Below are 12,658 nucleotides of genomic sequence, written 5' to 3'. Positions count from 1 at the left end.
AGTTACAGCAAGTACCAAACTGGGGGTACAGCCCCCAAGCTAAGAGAGTGTTGTTGAGCCAGAACATTTGTAAACAAACCAAGAATCACTAAGCTGTACAAGATTCAGAGCAGGTCTGGTTGAATTTGCAAGCTCTGGGTCTTGCCACAATTGTTCTATTATGGACAGAACTCTTCATAGTTCTCCTGGTAAAGGAATGCAGATCTGGAAAATTTGACTCCTTAAAGCTCTGTATTGCAGAAAAGAAACAAAAGTCTTGTTTTTAAGAACTGAGCTGATCTTCAGAATAAGCTTAAATTTATGTTTGTGCAATTCAAATGAACCTCTTGTAAGTAACTAAGAATCACTGTAAACATCTTGTAGTTTGTGGACACCTGGGCATGTTCATTGTGGGGTGCAGTGAGTGCTGGTGCCTCACCAGTGTGATCTGGTGTCGTGGCACCTTTGGACAGCATGGCACCGAGTGGCTGCAGGTGGTGAAGAACCATTTTTTGTCACAAGACTGGTTCTGAGACTCTCGTATGTTCGTTGTGGATAGTTGGTTTATAAAGGTAGATAAAGGCTGGTTCCATTCATGCGGGAGGACTGACGGGGGAAACGTTTGGAATTTTTCCAGAAATTTTTCAAAATATTCAAGTAATTTTGCTTTTTTATTCTGTAAATGTAGTGCCGGTGCAAAGTCCCCCTTTGCGTTTGGACAGCAGATGGAGCTACTGCATGAGAAACAGGGCAGCTCCCGGGTCATGAACCTACGGAACGTGCTCAGAGGCAAAAACCACCGATCTCATTAACCTTTGCTGCCGTGTGTACCCACATCAGTCCTTTGGACTTTCCCTCTTCTGGGACTGTCTGAAGTCTGCTTCTGTTGCAAGCTGGCTTTCATTTCAGCTCCTCTTCAATTTCATGTTCTTTATCAAGGAGCAGAAATTATTTGGAATAGAGTTGTGCTGGGTTTAGTTACCCGCACTCAGAGAAATTTTGCTGAGCTCTTTTGCTAATTTTCAAAGGGAGGAGAAACTGAGGTAGGAATACTTTGACACAAGACAGGAAATTAATCAATGGACGCAAAAATTATTATCATCATATAGCAGTCTTCTATTGATTAAAATAAATCTAGACATTATTTATGAAATTAAAGTGATCTGTGAGAAACTTTTTACAACATAGTTTTCAACATTAACTTCTGTTAATGTACTGTAGTGCTATGTACTGTATATCCAAGTACTTTTGGTAAGATGTGAGCTTTAAAATGAATTAAAATGGCAATTTCCAAATTTGTAGGGCTTCCACAGATATTTGTTGGGAGTACCACCACCTTTCTCTAAAAACAAGTGTGATTAATATACTTTTTGAAAGAGGTCAGAGAAGGCTGTAATGTATAGATTACCTAAATGGGACCCTTACACCATCTCTACATTTCAGGGAGGATTATTACAACCCTACTGCTCTAATGATTCATCTGTGTAGTGCAGCAAGCGAAAGCACTCTTCAGACTGGCAGGAAAAAATACTGGGATGTACAAGGTCTGAGGATACTGGAAAGAATTCTTTCAGGGAGGGTTTCTTTTGGTAATTGACAATTTGATTAATTTTTTTTAAATTTATTTTCTTAACGTGAAGATAAGATAAATGCATTGTAGATGCTTCTGCATCTCTGCCTTTTCCTCAGGGAAGGCTGTAATTGCCATGTGACTGTCAGGGTATTGGAGAATTTGTTCATCAAGCTGCCAGTAGGAAGCTGTTAACCTCTTCCAATTCTCTTATTTATGGCTGTTGTTGGCCTAATGCATGTTCTGCCCTCTTGAATATGTTTAGGTAGACAGGAGAAATTCCCAAGAGCAATGCCTTTGAGAAGCTGGGGACACATGATCAGTTATGCCAAATCATCTCTACAGGGGGCTATAATGTTAATTCTGTGTAGTTCTATTAACAGATCAGGTGCTGCAAAGCCGTTTACTTCAAGAGTGCTCCATGGGAGTGCCAAACCTGAGCAGTCATACAGCATCTCTCAGAGAACTGCAACAGGACGTTTGGAGAAGTCCTAGCTAGTGCCTCTGGCCAAAAGTGGAGTACATCTGACTTACAGAGAGATGGGAGACTGTTTCAAGACAATTTCAATGTTTTCAGTGTTTTCTGTTGTTAATTTGATCTGTTTTCTTCATCTTGGCAGAATTCTCAAATTCTAACCCTGGGTTTGTCTTGGCCCTGAAGCATGGCAAGGCAAGCAATTCACATTTTCTTGTAGGGCGATATCCAGCTCCAGGATTTTAGCTCCATAATATTTCTATGGAATTGACAACTCTTCAATCAGTATCCCTAGCCTTTTAACTGTTTGAGCACATTCTTGACCTTTCTCACTCCTATTCTTTTACCCCAAGTGTGAAGGAAGTGTGACTGAGCAGCAGACCCTGCACAGGCACAGTTGTGCAGAGAAGATGCTCAGCAGCTCTTGGTTCACACACACAATGGACAAGGAAGATCATCAACCACCACTGCTACAAAGGAGTTACCTGTGGATTCTCTGTGTCCTTTGAACAAAATGATGTCACTAGAGGGACATCACTGCTGTCTTAGGCCTTTTGTACCCCTGCAAGCTATCTACCAAAAGGGAAACAAATCTCTTCCAATTTCACAAATTACAGAAAGATCAGAGTGACTTCTTGTGAAAATGAGCATTCTCTTGTACACAGGTAGAAATCTGAAATTATTTTTATAGTAAGAGAAGATCGCAGGGCTTTTTTCTGATATAATTGCTACTAGAGTGTAGATCAGGGATGCACAGGAGCTAAGGAGCTAACTGAGGAAAAGGAGCTGTGACAGGAGGTCAGCAGGCTTTGTACAATCAGGAAAAAAAGGAGCGCTCAACAGAAAAAGCAGAAGGAATTTGAAGTTTGTGCACAGTTGGAAAACTAAGATGTCATGGGAAATAGAATAGCAGTTACCTGAAATGTATACTTCAGTTATTACTTTGTTAGTAATTGCTAACCTTTTAAAATTCAATTTGATGGTATCAAATGGTTTTATAAAGGAAGATTGATTTCAGAATTCCAGTTGTAGGTAGACTGACTCGTGGTTAAATGATTTGATCAAATATGTCTGCCAGTCTCTAGCAGAGCCAGCTCAGCTCTGACTTAACTATCTGGAGTTCTACTCCAATCTTCTTTTTCTTATTTTCCATCCATAAAATTGTATAATGAGTGTGATTATGTAATGCAGTTACACTACTATTTTCAGAACTGTTGGTCTGCCAAATTTATTGCTAGTTGCAATAGATTATGTTCATTATTTGACCTAGATTTACCATCATACTGGCCAAGTTAAAGTCTGGCTAATTCGTATTACAGCTGGAAGACTTAATTTACCATGTGTTGAAGATAATAGTTGTATGAAAGGAAAGTGAAAAGCAAAGTTAGTTTCTACAACAAGTACATTAAAATTTGTTCTTGAGAATCTTTGTTGAAATGACTGTGTGAATAGGCAGCTGCATCTTATACTGGTATGCTCTAATATTAGTTTGATCAGTGCTTCAAGACTCACAAATGTAAAAAAAAAATATGCTTTGTGTCTGTAAGCACAGTAAATTTGTTTTGGAAGTCATTTAGATATTGTGTAAGTGAATGCCATGTTGCAATCCTGCACTAAGGCCAAAGCAGAGCACCAAGCTCAGACTCTGCACTTTTGTAATCTATCAGCAGAACTTTTTCCCTCTTTTAACAGCCATAGTGGAAGCACACTGAACTAGCAAGTGATTTTTATAGCTAATCCTTGCATAGTCTTTGCTCCATATTCTCCTTACAATTTTTGTATCATAAAACCAGTCATTGAAGTTAATGCAACTTATCACCCAGCAGAAGTTACAGTATGAAGAAACAAAAAGCTGCACATCAAAGAGTCTTCTGTGCAGACAGAGCAGACAAAAGGCTCCTTTGTGATGAATGTGCAGCATTAGCTCTGCCACTCTAAATCAGCAGTGAATTTTCTTCAATTCTAGCATTGAAGTAAAAGAATATCCTTTGTTCTTCTAGGGGTTTACTTTCATTTCCAAACTGCTGGCAGGCATTAAGCATTGACTTAACACACAAAATTAATTTCCTGTGTTCAGAATTGTGATATACTTTTATAGAGGTGTATCCTGGTTTATTCAAATTAGTAATAGGTACCAGTCATTCCTGCAGTGAAGTGAAACAGGCAGCTTCCACAGTCAGTGATGTCTGGAAACCATAGGAATCACTGCTAACAAGACCCCTGATTTTTTACCACACCCTCCACTGAGATAATGTATTGTTGTTGTTGTTTGTTGTTGTTATTACAATATATTACTGTAGTACCTGAGTTCGCAATCACTAGGGTTTGGAATCTAGGAAAATAGTATGAAAGAGCCAAAAGAAATACCATCACAGCTTCCATCCAAAATTACAGAGATTAGGGGAGACATTTACACCCAGCTGGAGGGTCAGGGACATTTCAATCAGGTTTCAATACAAGTGGCCTTTTTTTCTATAAACTTGCTACAAAATTATCAAATGCTTTTGTTAGTGCTGTGATGACACAGTGCCTAAAAAGGGGAATATGGCTTCTTAATTTACCTTTAAGGACTAATCTTATTCACAGGTAGTTTGGAAGGGAAATAGGCCCTTTTTGTATTTGGTATTAATTGCTATGTAATTGGTATTTGTCAAATAGAGGCCTGGTGCTTTTTGACTGTGCTTTTTTTTTTTTTTTGTTTGACAGCAAAGCAGTTATCTACTAGACATAGTTGTATGTTTTATGTTACCAATAAGAATGAGAAAGATTGAAATAGCACTTGGTGAAAATGTGAGAAATTGTATCTCTAGGCAGGCTGGACAAGTAACTTTAACACTGGGTTAAAATGGAATCATGGAATCTGGTAGAGAAGTTACTTTAGAATCCTTAGAAAATCTGAGAGTGTAAGTGAATAAAAGAAGGGGCAAAGGGGAAACATAAAGACCTGGATTATGGAGAATGAGGTCTCACATTAGCAACCAAAATGGTTGCTAATAAAATTTAGTTAAGGGGTTGGCTTTGGGTAGAGGTTGTTTTTTCAGGGTCTTCATTTCTGCAGTGCAGAATGGGTTTAGAGTGAGTGTGCAGTTAAAACATGATAGAACATGATGAAAACAGTTCCTCAGGTGCATTAATTTCCTTCTTCATAAAATCAGAAATTCAGATTGTTTTGCTGTCTCTGTGTTGGCAAAGCTTGTGTGACATACATCTGATGTGGGAATTCGCAAGTGCAAGCCATGTACAGTTTAATATACTTACTTTAATATATACTTTATATATACTTATATACTTTAACTTATATATGTATATATATATATACTTATATACTTTAACTTTAATATAGTTGTAAATGGCAGAATCATTGGTTTTCAGCTCATGAATTTTAACACTTCTTATGTGATACCTCTCTTCCTTGTGTTTCATGTAAAAGCAAATTAGTGACCTGTTGATTTGCATACTGAGATAGGGGTTTGTTAAGGTCTCAGTAAGGAAGACAGACTATAAAATATTGCTTAAAATGACATTTGTTGTGGCTAACACTGTAAAGGAAAAGGATAGCATAGGTAGTTTTATTTCCTTCCAGATGCTGAGTTGTGTAGTATTGAACAGGTCCCAAATCAGAGCTCAGCGCACTGGGTAGATCATGTCCAGGGAAAGGGCATCTGACACTTTGGTTTTTTGAGCTCTCACAGGATTTTCTTAAAACAATTCTATTTCTCATGTCTACTGTCAAACAGAAAGTCAATTCACTTAGGGGCTGTTTGTTGCACTTTTAGATGAAGACAAGGACACACGGCCAGTGCAATGAGCGGTGTGGAGCGAGAGCCACCTGTGGGCCCTCTCCTCCAGCTGGCTGTGTCCTGCGGCCACGGGAGATGTCCCAGCAGAGCCTGAGCGCCAGCTCTGCATCAGCACAGCCCCGGCCTGCGCCTCCTGTGGCCGTCACTGATCCCTCACCCAGGCAGCTTCTGCCCAGCATCAGTGCTCTGGGAGCAAACGACCCCTGGGGAAAGAGCCGCACAGTGATGCAGTCACACGTCTAGGTTTTGAGAGCACCAGTGTTTCTAGGGCGGATATACAGCCTGGGTGGGTGGGCAGTGATCCTAACGGGAACTTTTAGTAACTTCCATATCATCATCATCATCAATACTAATACCACTAATAATAATATATTATAAAATATAGTGTGATGCTTGGAATAGATAAGTTTACCTCTCCCTATTAGTTTGTTGAACTCTGGACTGATGGAGGATGTTTTAGAGCTTGTGCATAGTTCTACATTGACATGAATTAATTAATTTTGTTGGGAGCAGGGGAGGTGGTGATATTTGGGTTTTCTTCTTTCTTCCGTTTTATAAATAACCTTTTTTACAATAATTTTTAATAAATATTTTTTTTAATAAGTAGCCTGCAAAACTCAGCTGAAAGTAGGAACTTCTGTATTTCATAATGGCTCATTGGCAAATAGATGGCACATTTTTCACCTAGTAGAAAAGTAAAAATAATAATTAAAATTAAAGTGTGAAAAAGTTTACTCAACGCAGTATTCAACTTCTTGATTTAGGGGGAAAAAAATCCAACCTCTCTGCTCAGTTATCGTCCCAGTGATTCATCAGCTGCTGTCTCCTGGGCAGGTCTGACTGCTGATTGGGCACAGAACTTCTCAAGGTGTGTCTTTTGTCAAGAAGCTTTTGCATTTTAAGAGCTCACAGTAGACCATGATAGCCTGCTGCTATGGTAAGAACTGTTGTATGTCTGTTTGTTAACCTGTACAGTCTTACTGTTAGAAACAGTGCTTGGTGTTAGTAACAAATGATTAAGTGTGTTAGCAGATGTTTCCTAATCAACTTTTTGTGGGTTTAAAACCTGGAAAGATTTTCATTTTGGATCTTAATTGTGACAGCTATTGCTCAGTATGCTAGTAGTGTTTTTTTAAATTCTGAATTAAAGTAACTGTGAATATATAACAGTGAGGGGTATTGTCAAATCGAAAGAGAATTAGATGAAAATATTTTTTGTAATGTTGTAATACTTTGAGAGAAAAACATTTATAATATTTTAGATTGTTTATATTTTTTTCAAAAATTGTATGTGTCAACTATTTTCAAGTTAAGTAATACAAGGAAACTTTCTTCTCATGTTGTATTATCTTCAGGGCAATTTTATTTTTTCAGAGTTATGAATTGGCTTTTTTTTTTCTGGTGAATTTATCAATCTAAATTATTTGGAAGATAAAATTAATCTGATTTTCACATATCTTTTCAGCTGACTTTGAAAAAATAAGGGAGAATCCTGAGGGAAAATACAGGGATATATTAGAAACATTTTTACTTTGTAATTGATAGGTTTATGTCAGCTTAACTATCAAATAAAAAGATGCAATCACAGAGACTGAAAAAATTTGAAACGTGCTACATAGAGAAGTTTGCATGTAAATGTCTGTGATCCAATACTGCTGGAGGATGGCAGAAAAGGCTGGGGAAAACAGCAGCTGTAATACCCAGCAGGGTAATGTCTGCTCTCCTCCTTCACAGCAGCACTGCTCAGAGCTCAGAACACATGACTGTACTTGTTTCAGCTCTTGGAAAAATGTTGCAGTCATGGCACAAGCACCAACTTCTTTGTGAGGGATGATATCTAATAAAAGGAGAGTTTCATTTCAATATTACCTAAGTAAAAAATTAATTTTAGGATAATAATTAATTTTAGGATAATACATAACTGAAAACAAAGAACATTTAAGGATATATGATTTAAAGAGATATTTAAGTAACTCTCTCACCAAACTATTAAAACCACAAGGGTTTTGTAGATATTCAGACAGAAGTTTCTTGCTATTGAATTACATGGATTGGGTTCTAGTTCCTTGGCATATTTCTTGGTTTTAAAAGATTTTGTGCTTTACAATTTTGTGCTTTAGAATAGTAAGATTCTTTGTTTATGTACTTGAGGACTGTCTTCACAGTTAGTAAAGTTAGAGTGAATTTTTTCTCAGAATTTTAACTCTTGAGCACCAGTCAACACAAGAGGTGCCAAAATGCTGGTAAAATAGTGTTATATACATAATATACTTTTTCTAAACATGGTTGTTTTGATCTCTCCCAGCCTTTTCTTGTTTGCATATTCACCTCTGTGATACTGTAATATCAGAATACCCCTCTTTCTAGGTGTTCTTACAATGACACCAAACACATTCTTCTCACCAGCAGCTGGCACCATCAAAGAAAGATTTTTCAGTATGCAAATACACTTAGCTACAACAGCAATTTATGTAATTTATGTCATGTTCTTCTCTTGCTTGTGCAGGCTTTAGTTCTATGTGCAGGGGTCAGAGACAGGTTTCTATTTCTACGTGCCATGCTGTCAGCAAAGGAGCAAGATAGTAAGAACTTTGAAATGCATTAATCATTTATGAGCAAGACCCTCATGGTGCAATTAATTTAACCATTCCCTTATTTAGGTGATTTTTTTTGTCTGAGCTGAAGCTTTAAGGATCACCGTGTGTCCTATACTTCAAGCTCATTTCCTTTGTCTTGCAGCCATTGTGCTGCAACGCAAGAAGAACCAAAGTGCAAGTACTATTGATAGAGGCAGGTGTGCTTCATGAGGTTAGAAATTTGATTTCAAGAAATGAGATGTTGTGCCTTTGTTGCTTGGATGGTGAAATTATAAGATACTCTGAATTACATATTTTTAGGTGGGTTTTGCTTTCAAAAGATGAAGCGTGCCATACCTTAGAGTCCCTACTGCAGAATCACCACATTGTATTTCTAGAGTTGGGTGTAGTTCATCAACCAGCTAGAGAAAGATACATGTATCTGCTAAAGAATACTCTCAGACAGTGTTTGTCCAATTGGAGTCCAGGAAAATCACTCAGCAGTTCACAATCATTGTAATGGTGGATCACATCAGTGTCTGCTGTGTGCATGTGCATTCAGTCACGTGTTCGTAAAACAACAAATACTTATTTGTGTCCTCCTCTTTGGCCACATGCAGTAATAAACTGAGTTCAAACAGCAAACTGCTCATCTAAACTTCTTGAAAACAGCCATTGATTTCATGCCTATAACTTTTTCTATGTGTCCCAGCAGCTGATTGCAATCAGCAGTGCCAGTGTTTGGACACTCACACATCTGATTTGTTGCACTGAAGTTCTACATCTCAGTGCATTATTGGTTCCTGCAGTAAATGGCACTTACAAACTGTGCAAGGATTGCAGAATCCTTTGCAATGGATTACATGATTTGAATAATAATTAGATGCCAGGCTAAGTACTCTTTTTTGTCATATAAAAGGGTTTCTGAAAAAAAGGAAAATAATCTAGTCACTGTTGGAGTCCTTTCTGTATATTTTTAATGAAAGGCCTCTCACTCTATTTGATGGAGCAGTGTCTTCAGATTAGTGCTGCTTTCTTAACTGTGTCTAATCTCATTTGATTTAAGCATTATGGAATAATAAAAAAATCAATGTAGCATAGGTTTATTTTGAAGTCAAGCAGGGGGCTAGCAAATCAGTAAATATCAGTTGATCATGTTTAATTAGCTAACAGGAATTTTCTGAAACCATTAAACAGGATCTTAACAAACAAATTGGATGTAGGCTTATTTATTTATAGTGAAGCTCTGGTGGGAAAACCGAAAACTTTAAATCTGACTCTGTTTTCGTTTACACAGAAATTACAAAACAGTTTGTCTGTATATTTTTAGTAGTAGCTCCTTCAATAATGTGAAGCATTTCTTTTAGTTCCCTTCCACCAACGTATGAAGTTTAAAAGATTAATATTTTTCTTAATCTTTGGATCATTTACAGAACTAAAAGAACATAAACAACTCAGAAATTCCTTTACATATCAATATATCAAATGCAAATATGTGAACTGTGCAGTGTTAGAGCGGTGACCTTCAACCAGACTCTAAGTCAAGAATTTCTGTTTCCAAGGCTTCTCATTCTTGCTGAGTATTTTCCTGGCATAATGTATGGATCTTTTGTGATGTGTCGTTTGCTGGAGAATGAATGGAGGCCCTCTGGCTCATTTATCCTACTGTCTCACTTGAGATTTGAATTATTTTGCTCGAAAAGAATGTCTAGTGCTCTCACTTTCAACTCTAATCCCCCATCATCAAGCTTGCTGTAGCAGTTCCCTGCTGCACAACTGTTTTCTCAGCCATAGAGCCTAATGATGGTTTTGAAGAGTATCTAAGATTTACAGGACATTGTATGCTTCTGCTTCTGAAGCTCTTCATCATGAACATTATATCTTAGAGCAAGAAAAAATACCTCTATTTTGAGTAACTTTATTTCAATTCCTCCATACACTTTTTTCAGTTTGGTTTGTCTCTTGTTGTACTGTCCTTGTCTCAAACAGTTGAAATTAGGGCCAGCTGATACCTTGTCACAACACTGACTGACATAAAAGCTGTAGTAGACTGAAAAGCACTGTGGATTGTTTTGGTTGGGTTTATTGGGGTGTGGGGATTTTGTTGTTTAGTTTGGTTTTTACAAAAACAAAAAATACTTTGTATGCAGGCAGATACCATTTAAGAAGAAAAATACTATTATTAAATATATCTGTCTTGATATCCAAGTTAAGGAAATTATTACTTACTGTAAGATCATTTGGGTTTTTTTTCATCACAATTCCCCAATATTAGTGGCTTTTTCTTACCCTACATCACAACTTCTCTGAATATTAACATTTTTTCAAATTGCATACCTCTGCTGTTAATTTTCCCTTAAGACTTGCCAAAATAAAGCTATTAAGAAAAAATGCCTTGAGGATGGCATTACTTAAAGGAATTCAGTCAGAAGACAACATACCAACTGATACAATTCAACTGTGGAATTTTTTTTTATTAATGGAGAGAAAAATTAGGTACTTAGAAAATAGAAACCTATTATCTAGGCAACTCTTGATCTACTTCTGGAGCTATTAACATGTTTACAGACTCTCCACAAGTGAAACTGCACTATTGCTCATGTAACAGTAAGGAAAAAAAAACAAACAAGGAAAATTTTAGTCATTCTCACGAGTCAGCTTTTTCTCTAATCACGTTTTACTGCAGGCTTTCAGCTATTTATTTTGGTCTGTGTTAGATTCCTGTTCTCTTTACTCTCCCTACTTACTTCAACTTGAAATTTTCTTGATGTCTTTTCATCTGACTGGTTTTAGCCACTGCTTTTCTTCCTCTTTAATGCACCTCATGTTTATCTGTCTGTGCCTTTCTTATTAATACTGAGTTTATTTCCTACTTTTTGAAAATACTATTAGAAGGATTCTCTAGAAATTGAGTCCATGAAACTGTAAGAGGAAAAGTGAAAAGTTAAAGGACAAGATAACTTGAGGAGCAGAATAAAATAGAGTTGTTTAGTTACACCAAGAGAAAGAACAACTTCAAAAAAACTGCAATAAAATTTTAAAATATCAGCATTAGCAAAAATGGTCTAGGAAACTAATCATATTACTTTGCTCATTAAGTTTGGGGACCATCAATAAGTGCAGTGCCCTTGACAGGTGTTCCACTGTTTTCTGTGTGCAAGTCCTGTACATCCATGCCCAGCCATGTCATTAGAACTGAGATCAGAACATTTCCATATAATGTTAAATATCATATGGATCTTTCTTCATATTGTAGCTTAAAGTACTTGAGAGACTAACAAAGTTGTCTCAACTATACACTTTAGTACAATGACTACTGTGTTACAGATTGGTGCACTTCCTTCATCAAATGTCTAGATTTATCAGTGTGACTTTTAAAATTAACATAGGTACATGTGCTAATAAACTGCAGGTTTTACTGTACAGCGCTGTCAGTCTTGAAACTCGCTTACCCTCCTGTTCCAGCAGAGATCAGACTCTCTTCCTGCAGCAAGCCTAATGCAGGCTTGCTTGGAAAGCCTGCTATTGAGCAAGCCCTCCAGGACAGGAGATGAGCTGGTTCTGGTTTAGTTCCATTTTGTGGAATACAACTGCTGATGTAAAACACAAGTCTGTGATTTTTGCATGCAGATTTAGTTCTATGCTGTAAACGCTAAGAATATCTTTGAAATAGGTGGGGTATTAAATGAAGGGAAATATATCAAGGAAGAGCTGCTGTTACCACTGCAGAGTTGTAACTAAGCCATCTTTGTGTTTTGCTCTTCTAATGTGAATACATAAAGCTTCAGGCAGAGGAAACATTTAATAAGTTAAACTCCAACGCTTTAAAGCACTGAAGCTCTCCTTTCAAGCTGCACATGATACACTATGAAATTTGTGATGAGTTTATCTGGTAATTGCAGGATTACAGCCAACACAACCAAAGGCAAAGAATACCACAGGTAGGAGCCCAGCTTCAGCTGCAATGCATTAGGATTTTAACCCACACTAAGATACACCTGTGTTACTGACCAGGTGTTCAGATATTGCTGCAAATTAACGGCTTGGCTGAAGCAATCAGCTTTGCTCTGAACCTCAGCTGAGCTCCTCTAAGTTACACTTGAGAACCAAAGCTCTGCTGGAAGGTGTCCTACACTGCAGCAGGGTGGATTATCCTGTCTCTGCACTCATGCTGTTCTTGGAGCAGATTGTTACAGAATATGGTGAGGCAAGGCTGGAGAGCTTCTGAGGAAGAGTGCACAGCACAGTGTCAGTAGGA

This window comes from Geospiza fortis, unplaced genomic scaffold (genome assembly GCF_000277835.1).
Source record: "Geospiza fortis unplaced genomic scaffold, GeoFor_1.0 scaffold403, whole genome shotgun sequence".
Lineage (NCBI taxonomy): Eukaryota > Metazoa > Chordata > Aves > Passeriformes > Thraupidae > Geospiza > Geospiza fortis.
The sequence above is the reverse complement of the archived record's forward strand: the minus strand, read 5'-3'. Positions refer to the sequence as shown.